At 39.5% G+C, this 12,906-nt stretch overlaps 1 non-coding gene across 1 annotated transcript; it reads right to left on the minus strand.

Annotated features, from left to right (window-relative positions):
• Positions 1-9,425: 9,425 nt before the first annotated feature.
• Positions 9,426-9,530, minus strand: LOC133284104 (small nucleolar RNA R71). Its single transcript, XR_009747860.1, has one exon. It is a non-coding gene; the product is annotated as a small nucleolar RNA R71 (small nucleolar RNA).
• Positions 9,531-12,906: the final 3,376 nt, after the last annotated feature.

A 12,906-nucleotide genomic window follows, 5' to 3' on the forward strand; every position in this document is an offset into this window, starting at 1 on the left:
GGATTCCAGCTCGAGCCAGGAGATCGCAAATTTCAAAGCCCTCATCACTCAGGAATTTTATGACCAAGTATTTTGGAGGAATGTGCGACACCCTCCCCTGTATGCATTCAAGGGGGATGCCTGCTAAAACCGATTAGAGTCGCAACGTTAACGTATTCAATTCTGAAAATGCATTTTGAAGTCGCAAATAACATCTTGTCTTGAAATTGGGTTTCATATGGAAAACATCTAGTAATTTCATAAAAACTTTTGTTGCTGAAATTGTAAATTTCCCAGAAAACCTGTCTGTCTTGCAAAAATCACATAATATCGAGTTTACAAGCTTTTGAAAATTTTCTTTAACACGAAGAAAGTAGACACCTGGGGCTTTACGTACATATAAAATTTATTACATTCGGAGATCTGTAGCTCTAGAAACAAAACTCGCAAGATGCCCGTTAAATTAGAGCGAAAATCCGAATTTGGCATAGGCAGAATTTGTTTTGAAAAAATAATAGGTACCATGTGCTGCTTGAAATCAGATTATTTCCAATAAAACTCAACTACACAGGATATAAGTATTGCTACCAATTAACCATCATTGTCCTACACATATCTAGTCAACTAAATCATGCTCTACATTCAGAAAATTTAATATGTTTAAGATATGAAATTCGATAACTTAGTAATAAAATACGGGGTTACATAAGTTCCATACAAAAACATCTCATAAAAATTCATGCTACGACCATGTTTCACAACAAAACAGAACACTAATTATAAACTTGCCATCCTCCAAAAGTATTACATCATGTTCAACGTTCCACACTCAACCAACCAAAAATAGTGAACACACGTAGCATGACCAAACAGCAGTGAACTTAAACAGAATTTTTCCAAGACTAATACTTCATCATATGCTTTTTCGTCCTCCTGCAATTTTATAAAAATTGAGCCCCAAAAGGGGTGAGAAAATTCCCAATAGTGTGATAGAAAATCCAATAATGCAACAGTGTTAGTTTAGATACAGAATTTCCAAAATTGTCACATCACCAAATAATTTCCGAACAGATGCCAAAATGCAACAGAATGCGTATATAACGCCAGAATATTGTATGTTCATAGCACTGTGGTGCACATACTAACTAACTAAACTCAATGGAGATTCCATTTGGCCCTAACAGAGGGGAATTCCAATTGAGACCTATGCGAACTGAGCCACGGTTCCTTCTCCCTGGTACCTGAGGGATGCCTATATGATGAATGCTCAACCATATGCTTCATTTCATAAATTTCGGTTTTCCATATAACATGTATAAGGATGCATGTTATGCTATGTTTTGCTACGCACACACATGACAAAATGCGGATTTATGATGTTCATGAACATGACAAAAAAAATCAGAATCAGAAAGTCATAGTTCTCATGGATTATGGCACCAAAATTTCGAACATAATATGCCTCCAAAACAGAATTCCAACAAGTCATTTCCAAGGTCAAATTACACATGCTTTCAAACAGAATTTCATGGAGACATGCAGGCAATAAATCAAAAATTCATGGCCTAAATTAACAATCACAAAGGTCAATCCACCAAACACTTACTTTGAGGCTTTAAATTTATAACCAATATATCACCAAATTAGTCCACCTAAACAATAAGGTACCAAATCAGAATTTTTATTTTATATTATCCTATACGTCACATGCAAATTTCCATTTCTTCCAATCCTTGAATTTTTTTTCTTAATCGACATTTATGCTTCAAACACTAATTAAATTTTCTGACTTAGTTTTATTTTACCAATCGTTAGTGAGTGACAAAATCATAGTTTCCTATGTGCCTACATTCAATTTTTTTTTTGCCATCAACTTGGAGTTTCTTCTTTCATTTATTATAACATCCCCTACATGAGTTAAGTGAGAGCTAATAGGTCTTTTAACATGTTGTCTACATAACTGTAAGCACATGCAAGACTTGAAAATTTTCGCTAATCCAAGGAACGGTCCCGAAATTAAGAAGAGCTATTTTCCAAGCTCGAAAATTGATTTTGTGCTTGCATGCACCAAGTCCATGGGTTGTTCGACTAAACATAAACGAGGGAAGAAGAATAACAAAAATTATCCTCCTTGAATACATGCAAAGGCTGAAACAGTGAGGGTACAAGGAACTTGATTTACTCTATGTTACCTTCTTGTATGTACCTAAGGGCTCACCAATCGGCTAGGGGAAGGCATCCACCAAAGGATGACCTTCCTAATCTCCAAGAGTTCGACTTTCAAGCTGCATGCAAAGGGAAGACTCCATCAAAACCGAATGGAGTGAAAAGAAACATGACATTAGAGAGGATACCTTACCTCCTTGCACTTGAGGTTCAGCCACGCACAAGGGAAGAAGAATTAAGAATGTGAGCTTAGGTTTTCATGTTCTCTTCTAAGGGGCTTGCGGCTTGGAGGAGAAGATGAAAGGGAAAGGAGATGCAAGCTTGGGTGATATGTTCTTCTCTTTGTGTCTTGCGGCCTTGAGGAAAAAATGAGAGGGACAAGTGAGTTTGGATGTTGAACCAAAAAGATGACACCCTTAGATTTGTTTTTCTCTCATTGGTTGCATGGGGTGGGTAAGGATGACTTACTTTTGACAAAATGACAAGCAATCAGATTGCTTTTTCTCTACACCATGTGCATGGAAAGGGAAGATAAGGATGGATAGAGCTTGACATGTGGTCACTACTTGACCAATGAGGAACAAGGGTACAAATTTCTAAAGATTAACTAATGGATTAGCTAAAGGATAATACTAATGAGAATTTTAGGCTGTCTTAACTCTCCCTTAGGGTGCTTGGGCCGCCGCCCATAGAGAGGGAGTTTGGACCAATTTAATTTCCTTATGAGCATATCTCATGTAACTACTAAGTAGTAACTAAGGTTTTTGTATGTTGTACTTAAATTAATCCTAGCCTTTTTATACTAGTGTTTCGAATTCCTTAAATATATATACTCATCCATAATTGCATTTAGAATAAACTTCCTAATTTATGTTGGATGTTACAGAATGAGTTGGCGGGAGGCATAGTGTTCCCAGAATGTGGCATACTGAGCAGCTGTAGAGAAGTACTTTCCATGAAGACAAGAGCCTCGGGCCCTCTTGCGAATGGTGCCAGATGAAGAAGCCATGGAATTAAGTGACAGTAGCAAGGGGAAAATGGAAATCCTACAGAATAAAATTTCATAAAGTTAGATTTCAAAATAATAGAAAATTAGGCATAGCAATTTGCAGCACCCCTGAAGATATGGATATGTGCCATTAAATTCTTAGGAGATAAAGCATGAACTTAAGAGAGAAACAAAACCACATAGTATGAGATGAAACAATATCAAATTCATGGATGGACAGTAAGAAATGAAAAATAGAGATAGGCAGCAATGAACCAAAGGTTGTAATGTAAGAATCAATGACAAGTGCATATGCATGATGAAAGCAAGTGAAACAGCCACATGCAGCCATAAATTGATTAACCGAAATGATCAGCAAGCACAAAGCACACATCGAGTATATAAAAATGGATAGCTACCATAAGTGTATAGTGCTATAAAATTGACAGTGTATGTACAAGTCCTCCATAAGTGTGACACAAGAAGAAATCGCACGAAAAAGATGCATATAATTTCATTCACAAATAGATGGCATGGCATGGGTTTGGAGAAGGGCAAAACAGAAATAGCATGTTTAATATCAATTAGGGGAAAAAGAGATGGCTGCCATATATGTGCCATATCAAACCAAAGCAGAGTATGGTTCAAACACCAAATCGGTAGGAGGAAAGAGTTACACGTTCAGCCAAATACAGAATCCAAACAACAGATAGAGGCAAGTAACTAATGAGTTGGCAATGGCAGTAATGGAGCATATAATATGTAGCATGACAGAAAAAATATAGCATGACAGAAAAAAATATCCCAGCAAATTCCACGAAATTCAGTTCCATAAACCTACATAACTAGTTATGTAGCAGAAAATAGCAGAGGCAGAAACGCAGCAACACAGGCAAGAAGCATAGCATATAAAGAACCAAATATATAGCATAGAGAAAGAGAATTAGTTCAATCCTTTATTTGTCATTTGGCAACAATATAAGGTACAGTCAATAAACAAAAATGCACATAATTGATGCAGCAAGCAGTGCATAGACCAAGGATAAGTCACAATACATGGCCGTGAGAGACAATCTGATATGCACGAAAAAAATTGGGGCAAGTCATTTAGGCATATAATCAGACAATGTGCATGCATATACCAGAAAAGCATTTCACATTTCACATTTTACAAAGTCATTTCTGATACTAGGGCTTGCAGTCAAGAAGAATCGGTCAAAAGGGAGAGCATAAATCAGACCCTTCTTCGATATGAAAAAAAATTAAGGAAAGAAAATAGGATTTTGAGGAAGAGGACAGCAGCAACTTCGTTTTAGAAAACCTGATGAGCAGAGACCAAGATAGATGTGCCCTAATTGACGAAGAAGATGATGCACTCGATGTTGGTGCTTTCAACGTGAGAGAGAGTGATTCTTGAAAGCCACAAAAGGCAGAGGTTGTGGTGCTTAGTCGATTCAGAGAGGGAAAGGGAAGACCGTCGCGTTCAACTTTTCGAGAGAAAAAAAGATTGAATGAGAACAGAACCGTTCCTCTGATATTAAGATGCTGAATACGCACAGTAATCAATTACCAGTGTATGGGTAATCGATTACCATGGGAAGGTAATCGATTACCCAAAGGGTTTTTGGGTTGTTGAGACAGAAAAGAAGCACAAAGTTGAAGAGAAAAAGATTAGGATCATGGAACAAAGGATTGAAGTAATTTGAAAGCTGCAAGAAGGTCATTGGTTTTCGGAGATACAATTTAAAATGGAATTCAAGAATATTAACAAGTAAAACATCTAGCAAGAGATAATATAATTAAATATAGGATGGATCAATGAGACCAATTTCTCTTCTTAAGTTATAGAATACTTCCTTTGGTAGCGGTTTGGTGAAAATGTCTGCCAATTGCTTTGAGGATTCCACAAATTCCAAGATACAATCTCCACTTTGCACATAATCTCTTATGAAATGATGTCTAATATCAATATGTTTAGTTCTAGAGTGCATTATGGGATTCTTTGTGAGATATATGGCACTAGTGTTATCACACCTTATGGGGATGTGATCAAGTTCAACCCCAAAGTCCTTGAGTTGTTGTTTTATCCAAATGATTTGAGCACAACAACTTCCGGCCGCCACATATCCGGCTTCGGCCGTGGACAAAGCCACACTATTTTGTTTCTTGCTATGCCACGACACTAAAGAGCAACCAAGAAAGTGGCAAGTGCCACTAGTGCTCTTCCTATCCAACTTGCATCCCGCAAAGTCAGAATCGGAATAGCCTATTAACTCACATGATGCACCCTTAGGGTATCATAATCCCATTTGTGAAGTTCCTACAAGATATCTCATAATTCTTTTTACGACACTTAGGTGTGATTCTTTAGGATTAGCTTGAAATCTAGCACACATGCACACACTGAACATAATATCGGGCCTACTTGCGGTTAAGTAAAGGAGTGAGCCGATCATACCTCGATATCTAGTAATTTCTATGGATTTACCTCCTTCATCCTTGTCTAAAGAAAAAGATGTACCCATGGGAGTATCAATAGCCTTGGAGTTGTCCATTCCAAATTTTTTGAGTAACTCCTTGCAATATTTAGCTTGATTGATGAATATCCCATCCTTTTGTTGCTCTATTTGAAGACCAAGGAAGAAGTTTAGCTCTCCCATCATAGACATCTCAAATTTGCTTTGCATAAGATTAGCAAACTCTTCACAAAGATGAACGTTAGTGGCACCAAAGATGATATTATCAACATAGATTTGTGCAAATAATAGATGATCATTTTTCTTCTTTATAAAAAGAGTTGTGTCCACTTTTCCTCTTAAAAAACCTTTTTCTAAAAGAAATTTGCTTAATCTTTCATACCAAGCTCTTGGAGCTTGTTTCAAACCATATAAAGCCTTTTTGAGTTTAAAGACATGGTTAGGTAAATCATGATCTTCAAAACCGGGAGGTCGATCAACATACACTTCTTATTGAATGTATCCATTTAGAAATGCACTTTTAACATTCATTTGAAAGAGTTTAAAGTCCATTATACATGCAAATGCAAGTAATAATCTAATAGCTTCTAATCTAGCAACGGGAGCATAAGTTTCATCATAATCAATACCTTCCTCTTGATTATAACCTTTAGCAACTAGTCTAGCTTTGTTTCTAGTAATTATGCCATTTTCATCAAGTTTATTCCTAAAGACCCATATGGTTCCATTTATTGGATAATCATTTGGTTTTGGCACAAGTTCCCAAACTTGATTTCTTTCAAATTGATTTAGTTCTTCTTGCATTGCCAAGAACCAATGTTCATCAATAATTGTTTCATTTATGGTTTTAGGCTCAATTTGAGAAACAAATGCTAAGTGATTACAAATATTTCTAATTGAGTTTCTAGTAGTTACCCCTTTGGATATATCACCAATTACCACATCAATGGGGTTTCCTCTAGCTACTCTCCAATCTTGTGGAAGATTGTTCTCGTCATCGATTTGTTGACTTGGTGTTTCTTCATTGTTTGCTTTATCTTCTTTTTGTCTTTCATTGTTCTCTTTGCCATCCAGGTTTATGTTTTCCATGCTTTCTATAAGATCATCATCACAAGGTTCCTTTCTAGGCAAGGCATTGTTAGTCTCATTAAATACAACATGAATAGACTCTTCAATGATCATTGCTCTTTTATTATAGACTCTATAAGCTCTACTTGTGAGTGAATAGCCTAGAAATATGCCTTCATCGGCTTTAGAGTCAAATTTGCCAAGGTTTTCGTTTCCATTGTTTAAATCAAAACATCTGCAACCAAAGACATGAAAATATGAAATATTGGGTTTTCTTCCTCTGTAAAGTTTATAGGGAGTTTTCTTCAAAATAGGTCTAATTAAAGCACGGTTCATAACATAACACGCGGTGCCAACAGCTTTCGTCCAAAAATATTTTGGAAGATTGATAGTCCTCAAGAGTTGAGGCCCATTAAGTGCAAATTGTTCCACAAAACCCATGTTTTGGTTATAAATCACGCCCTTTAACCTTCTTCTTTTCATATAGAGCAACTGTTTTGAATAGTGGACCAGAGCAATGCCGAAAGTGGGAATTAAGGTAGACCTGAAGCAAATTTAACATTATCTTTTTCACATATGACTATTGGGAGTGTTGCGCAGAAAGGAAAAAGAAGTCTGCTATAGTACAACAGCAGTCAAAAGAAGCAATGGGGAGCTGCCTCGTCAGCTACAACAGAGAAGGTGAAGGTGCTGCCTCTGCTACAGTACGAAAGCAAAGAAGCTGAGCAATGGGGAGCCGCCACGTCAGCTACAGCAGAGAAGGTGAAGGTGCTGCCTCTGCTACAGTACGAAAGCAAAGAAGCTGAGCAATGGGGAGCCGCCACGTCAGCTACAGCAGAAGGAGTGGAGGTGCCACCCTGAATCCGATACTCCTACTCACAAAGGGAGCCAAAAGCAAGGGGGACCACTTCCATTTAAGGCCAAGCTGGCAAGAAGTAAAGCTACCATTGGAGAGGATTTAGACAAAGCACGACCCTTGAAGAAAGGAACAATGGAGATCAAATGAAGAACCCTATAAAAGGAACAAGCAATCCTCATAAAGAGGAGGATCAGCACCCATCCTAGGACTGGTTGTCTCTTTGTTTTCTTATTTCTTTGTAAAAATGCTCACTAGGAGCTAACTTCCTCTAAGTAGGTGAGGGTTCCATAGAAGTAATCCCTTTTGTCTTAGGATAGCTTTGTAAGGAACACATATTTTATAAATGAATTTTGAGTTGCTCTTTGGTTTAATTTATTGATTTTGTGAAACCCTTTGGGCTGGCAACCTCATCCCGGGACCACTCGGTTGATGAAACACTGACAAAGGCGTGTGGAGCATTCTCAAAATCCTGGGGTAGTTTAGCCTGAAGAAAGGAGGGATAAACACCTGGAATGGGGAGCACTGCCATGTGAATCCATGCTATTTTGAGAAGGCAGCATGGTTTCCTTGCATATAACTCCAAGTACTATGGAGTAACGTGGAGAGTAAGGCCTTACCCTCTGCTTACCTATAACAAAACAAGGGAAGGAGCAAAATCCACTTGTAAAATATGCTACCAGGCAGGGTTAACCAAAGGGATGAAAACATGGAACCCGTAACACCTACTTGATCTTTTTCTTTCTGAAATTAATCTTAACTCAATTCGTATCACAACCTTTTCCTCACGATAGCTGAACTGTGTTTTACTAGCTGATGCTCTTACTTTCATTTCGTTGACTGCTCTTAAAGTTACTTCAATTGATGCCATTTTATTCGATGACCATGCTAAGTCATTCACTGCTCTCATCTGGTTCAGAATGGTTAACATTGTTTAACTAGCTGCCCAGAGATTGCTCTTTGTGAAGCTTAGCTGAGAATAGTGATTTCTTTTATTGCTCCATTTTACAAATTAAGTTTCCTTTAGCGCTTCTTACTTCACAACTGCTCCCTGAGGACGATAAATCTGGGGCTATAATACCCTATATTGCTTGACACGTACGCTTGCGTATAGTTGAAGAGGGTTGCTCTTAGTCAGAGTAGATTGCTCCTGTTTGCAATCCTGATTACTACTCTACACTCTTGCTCTCTGAAAGAAATATTCCCGAGCAACTCTCGGTTCGACCAAGCAATTGGCGCCGTTGCCGGGGATCATTTGGCAAGAAAGGGCGTTTTTAAGGAAACATTTTTGCTGTTTAATCGCAGTCTTTTTGTTTTAATAAACCTCCTCCATTTGTATGAGCACAGAACCTACAGAACTTGGACTGAAAATAGTACTTTTTGATCCAGAACCCGAGAGAACCTTTAGAAATAGAAGAAGAGTTCAAAGGTTGAAAAACAGTACAATGGAGGAGGTTGTAAACAATGATAACAATGGAAATCATAATCATGAGCCTGAACAAGGACCGAATGGAGGAAGAGGGCCATCATTGAATGATATGGCTGCTCCCTTCAGAAATGGTCCAGAACGAGGATATGTTCCCCCTCCTCTGAATATCCCGAACTTTGAAATAAAACCTGCAATGTTCCAAATGATTATGAACGCTGGTCAGTTCCATGGACTACCCATGGAAGACCCTCACAGTCATTTGGACAATTTCACTGAGATAGTTGACAATTTCAAAGTTCATGGTATTTCGGAAGAAAACATGCGGATGCGGCTTTTTCCATTTTCCTTAGCTGGAAAAGCCAAAGAATGGAGGAGAACATTGCCCCCAAACTCCATCACCAGTTGGGAGCAATTGGCGGAACAGTTTGTTACCCGATTTTTTTCCCAAGCAAAACAAGCCCAAGTGAGGGCTGATATAGCTTCTTTTCAAATGTATGATGGAGAAAGTCTGTATGAAGCGTGGGAACGCTTTAAAGAGTTGATACGAATCTGCCCGAATCATGGAGTTTCTGATTGGGGCATCATTCACACGTTTTATCATGGTTTAACCCCACCATTGAAAGCAACTGTTGATGCAGCCGCAGGGGGAGATCTTTTGGATTTTACTTATCCAGAAACCTACCAGTTGTTTGAAAAACTTTCAAAAAAACATATTTCATGGCCTTCCACACGACACAGTGCTCCTAAGAAAGCAGGAGTTCTTGAGCTAAGCTCAGCTGATGCTCTTTCTGCACAAATGGCTTCGCTCCAGAACACTATAAAAAACTGGAAGCCCATGGAACAGAAAAAAACAACTGAGCAACTTCTTTTGACTCAATCAAGTCAGAGTTGCCCCACTTGTGGAGGTCCTCATGAATATGAGGACTGTAACAATCTAGCTGTTGTGTGCTATGCAGGAGGGTATGACAACAACAACAGGAGCAATGACAACCATCAAGGGAACAATAACCGAGGCTGGAGGAATCAGAATAATGCTGGAGGTAGTGGAGGAAACTACCAGAACCGACCCCCGTATCCCAGGCAGAACCAACAAAACTGGGATAAGGGTGAAGGGAAGTCCCAATCCTTTGAGACTTCTGTCAAGGAGTACATGAATCAGAACAGCGCAGCCATGCGAAACCTAGAAACCCAAATTGGTCAGCTGGCTGGAGCACTCAAACAGAGGCAACCAGGGACACTCCCTAGTGATACAGAAAAGCCGTCTCAAGATAACCAGGAGCATTGTAATGCTATAAGCCTGCGAGATGGAAAAACCTTACCACCCCCAGACTTAGTGGCACGACCTCGAAAGCGCGAACCAGCAAAACAGCCCATAGGAAAGGAAGTTGAAGAAGCCACTGACCCTTCACACCTTGAAGCTCAGACAGGACCAGAAGAGAAGGTCCAAAGCAATGAGTCTGCTGAAATCAAACCGGATGACGCAACACCTGTAGCAGAACTTGGAGCAACAAAAGTCAGTGAACCAGTTTCAGTTCCAACTTATGTTCCCCCATGCAAGAGAAGGAGTGAACCGATCGAGCCTCCTTTTCCACAGAGGTTGAAAAAGCAACACGAGGATAAACAGTTTAGCCAGTTTCTTGACTTGATGAAACAACTTCACATAAATATCCCTCTAGTAGAAGCTCTGGAGCAAATGCCTTCATATGCAAAATTCATGAAGGACATTTTGTCAAAAAGAAGAAAGATCGAAGAGTTTGAGACCGTAGCCCTCACTCAACAATCGTGCAAGTACCTGACTAAAATTCCTCCCAAACTAAAGGATCCTGGTATATTCACCATCCCGTGTACAGTTGGGAAGAACTATCTTGGTCGGGCACTTTGTGATCTGGGCTCAAGTGTAAATCTAATGCCAGCTTCCATCTTCAAGCAGCTTGACATAGGAGCAGCAAGACCAACCACAGTCACTCTTCAACTTGCAGACCGATCTATAGCCAAGCCAGAAGGAAAAATTGAGAATGTCCTTGTCCAAGTAGACAAGTTCATTCTACCAGCTGACTTCATCATCTTAGATTTTGAAGCAGATCAAGAAGTTCCAATAATTTTGGGCAGACCATTTCTGGCTACCGGTGATGCTATCATAAATGTCAGAAAGGGTGAACTTTCTATGAGTGTAAACGGAGAAGAAGTGAAGTTTAATGTCATGAAAGCAATAAGGTTTGATGAAGATAACACTGAGGAATGCTCTAGCATTTCGATCCTTGACTCGGTCATACGAGAAGAACAGCAGGAGCATTTGCAGCCAGAGATAGGCATTAAGGACTTTGAGGAGCTGGAAGAATACCTTGCATCCATCAGTTTCCACCAACCCCAGGGAAGGAAAGAAAGGGTCTTTGAATCCTTAAATCGATCAGAGCAAGAGCAAAGACCAAAATTGCCTTCAGTAGAGCAACCACCTACCTTGGAGTTAAAACCCTTACCTGAACACCTGAAATATACTTATTTGGGTAAAGACAACACTCTCCCTGTGATTATTTCTTCTTTGCTAACCCATGAACAGGAACTTCAACTCACACAAAAGCTCAAAGATTACAAAGGAGCAATCGGCTGGACCATGGCTGACATAAAAGGAATTAGCCCAACAATTTGCATGCACAAGATTTTGCTCCAAGACCCTGACAGCTCATCTGTGGAGAATCAAAGGAGGCTGAATCCCAATATGAAGGAGGTGGTAAGAAAAGAAATCATCAAATGGCTTGATGCAGGTATAATCTATCCCATCTCAGATAGTAAATGGGTTGCTCCTGTGCAATGCGTTCCAAAAAAGGGTGGCATTACTGTAGTTGAAAATGACAAACAAGAGTTAATAGCCACCAAAAAAATAACTGGGTGGAGGATTTGTCAAGACTACAGGAAATTAAATAATGCTACCCGAAAGGATCATTTCCCCCTTCCTTTTATTGACCAAATGCTGGATCATCTAGCTGGGAAAGAATTCTTTTGTTTCTTAGATGGGTATTCGGGATACAACCAAATCCCGGTTGCTCCTGAAGACCAGCACAAAACCACTTTTACGTGCCCCTTTGGGACGTTTGCATTCAGAAGAATGCCTTTTGGGCTATGTAATGCCCCTGCAACTTTTCAGAGATGCATGTTTGCTTTGTTTACTGATTTGGTAGGAGAAGCAGTAGAAATTTTCATGGATGATTTTTCTGTCATTGGTTGCTCTTTTCCTACTTGCCTCAATAACCTTGAACAGGTATTGAAAAGATGTGTCAAGAGCAATTTGGTGCTGAATTGGGAAAAATGCCACTTCATGGTAAGAGAAGGCATTGTGCTAGGACACAAAATCTCAAGCAAGGGCCTCGAGGTGGACAAGGCTAAGGTGGAAGCAATTGAGAAGCTACCTCCCCCTACCACCGTAAAAGGGATCAGAAGCTTCTTGGGACATGCTGGGTTCTACAGACGTTTCATTAAAGACTTCTCCAAAATCGCCAAACCACTTTGTGAACTTCTGGAGCAAGACAGGAAGTTCAATTTTGATGAAAAATGTTTGACAGCCTTCCTGGAGCTCAAGTTGAGGCTGGTGTCCGCACCCATCATTCAAAGCCCAGATTGGAGTCTTCCTTTTGAACTAATGTGTGACGCCAGCGACTTCGGCTTGGGAGTAGTTCTTGGGCAAGTCTTCAGAACTGTTTACTACGCTAGTAGAACTCTTACTCCGGCACAAGCCAACTACACAGTGACGGAGAAGGAGATGCTGGCAGTTGTATTTGCATGTGACAAGTTTCGTTCATATCTAATATGTTCCAAAGTCACAGTCTTCACTGATCATTCAGCAATCAAGCAACTCTTTGCTAAGAAGGATGCAAAGCCAAGACTAATTAGATGGGTACTATTGCTCCAAGAATTTGACCTTGAGATTCGAACAATTCCAATTGCTCCT

The sequence above is a fragment of the Gastrolobium bilobum genome, unplaced genomic scaffold, assembly GCF_033153095.1.
Source record: "Gastrolobium bilobum isolate Gb01-03AN ecotype WA unplaced genomic scaffold, APGP_CSIRO_Gbil_v1 utg27851, whole genome shotgun sequence".
Taxonomy (NCBI): domain Eukaryota; kingdom Viridiplantae; phylum Streptophyta; class Magnoliopsida; order Fabales; family Fabaceae; genus Gastrolobium; species Gastrolobium bilobum.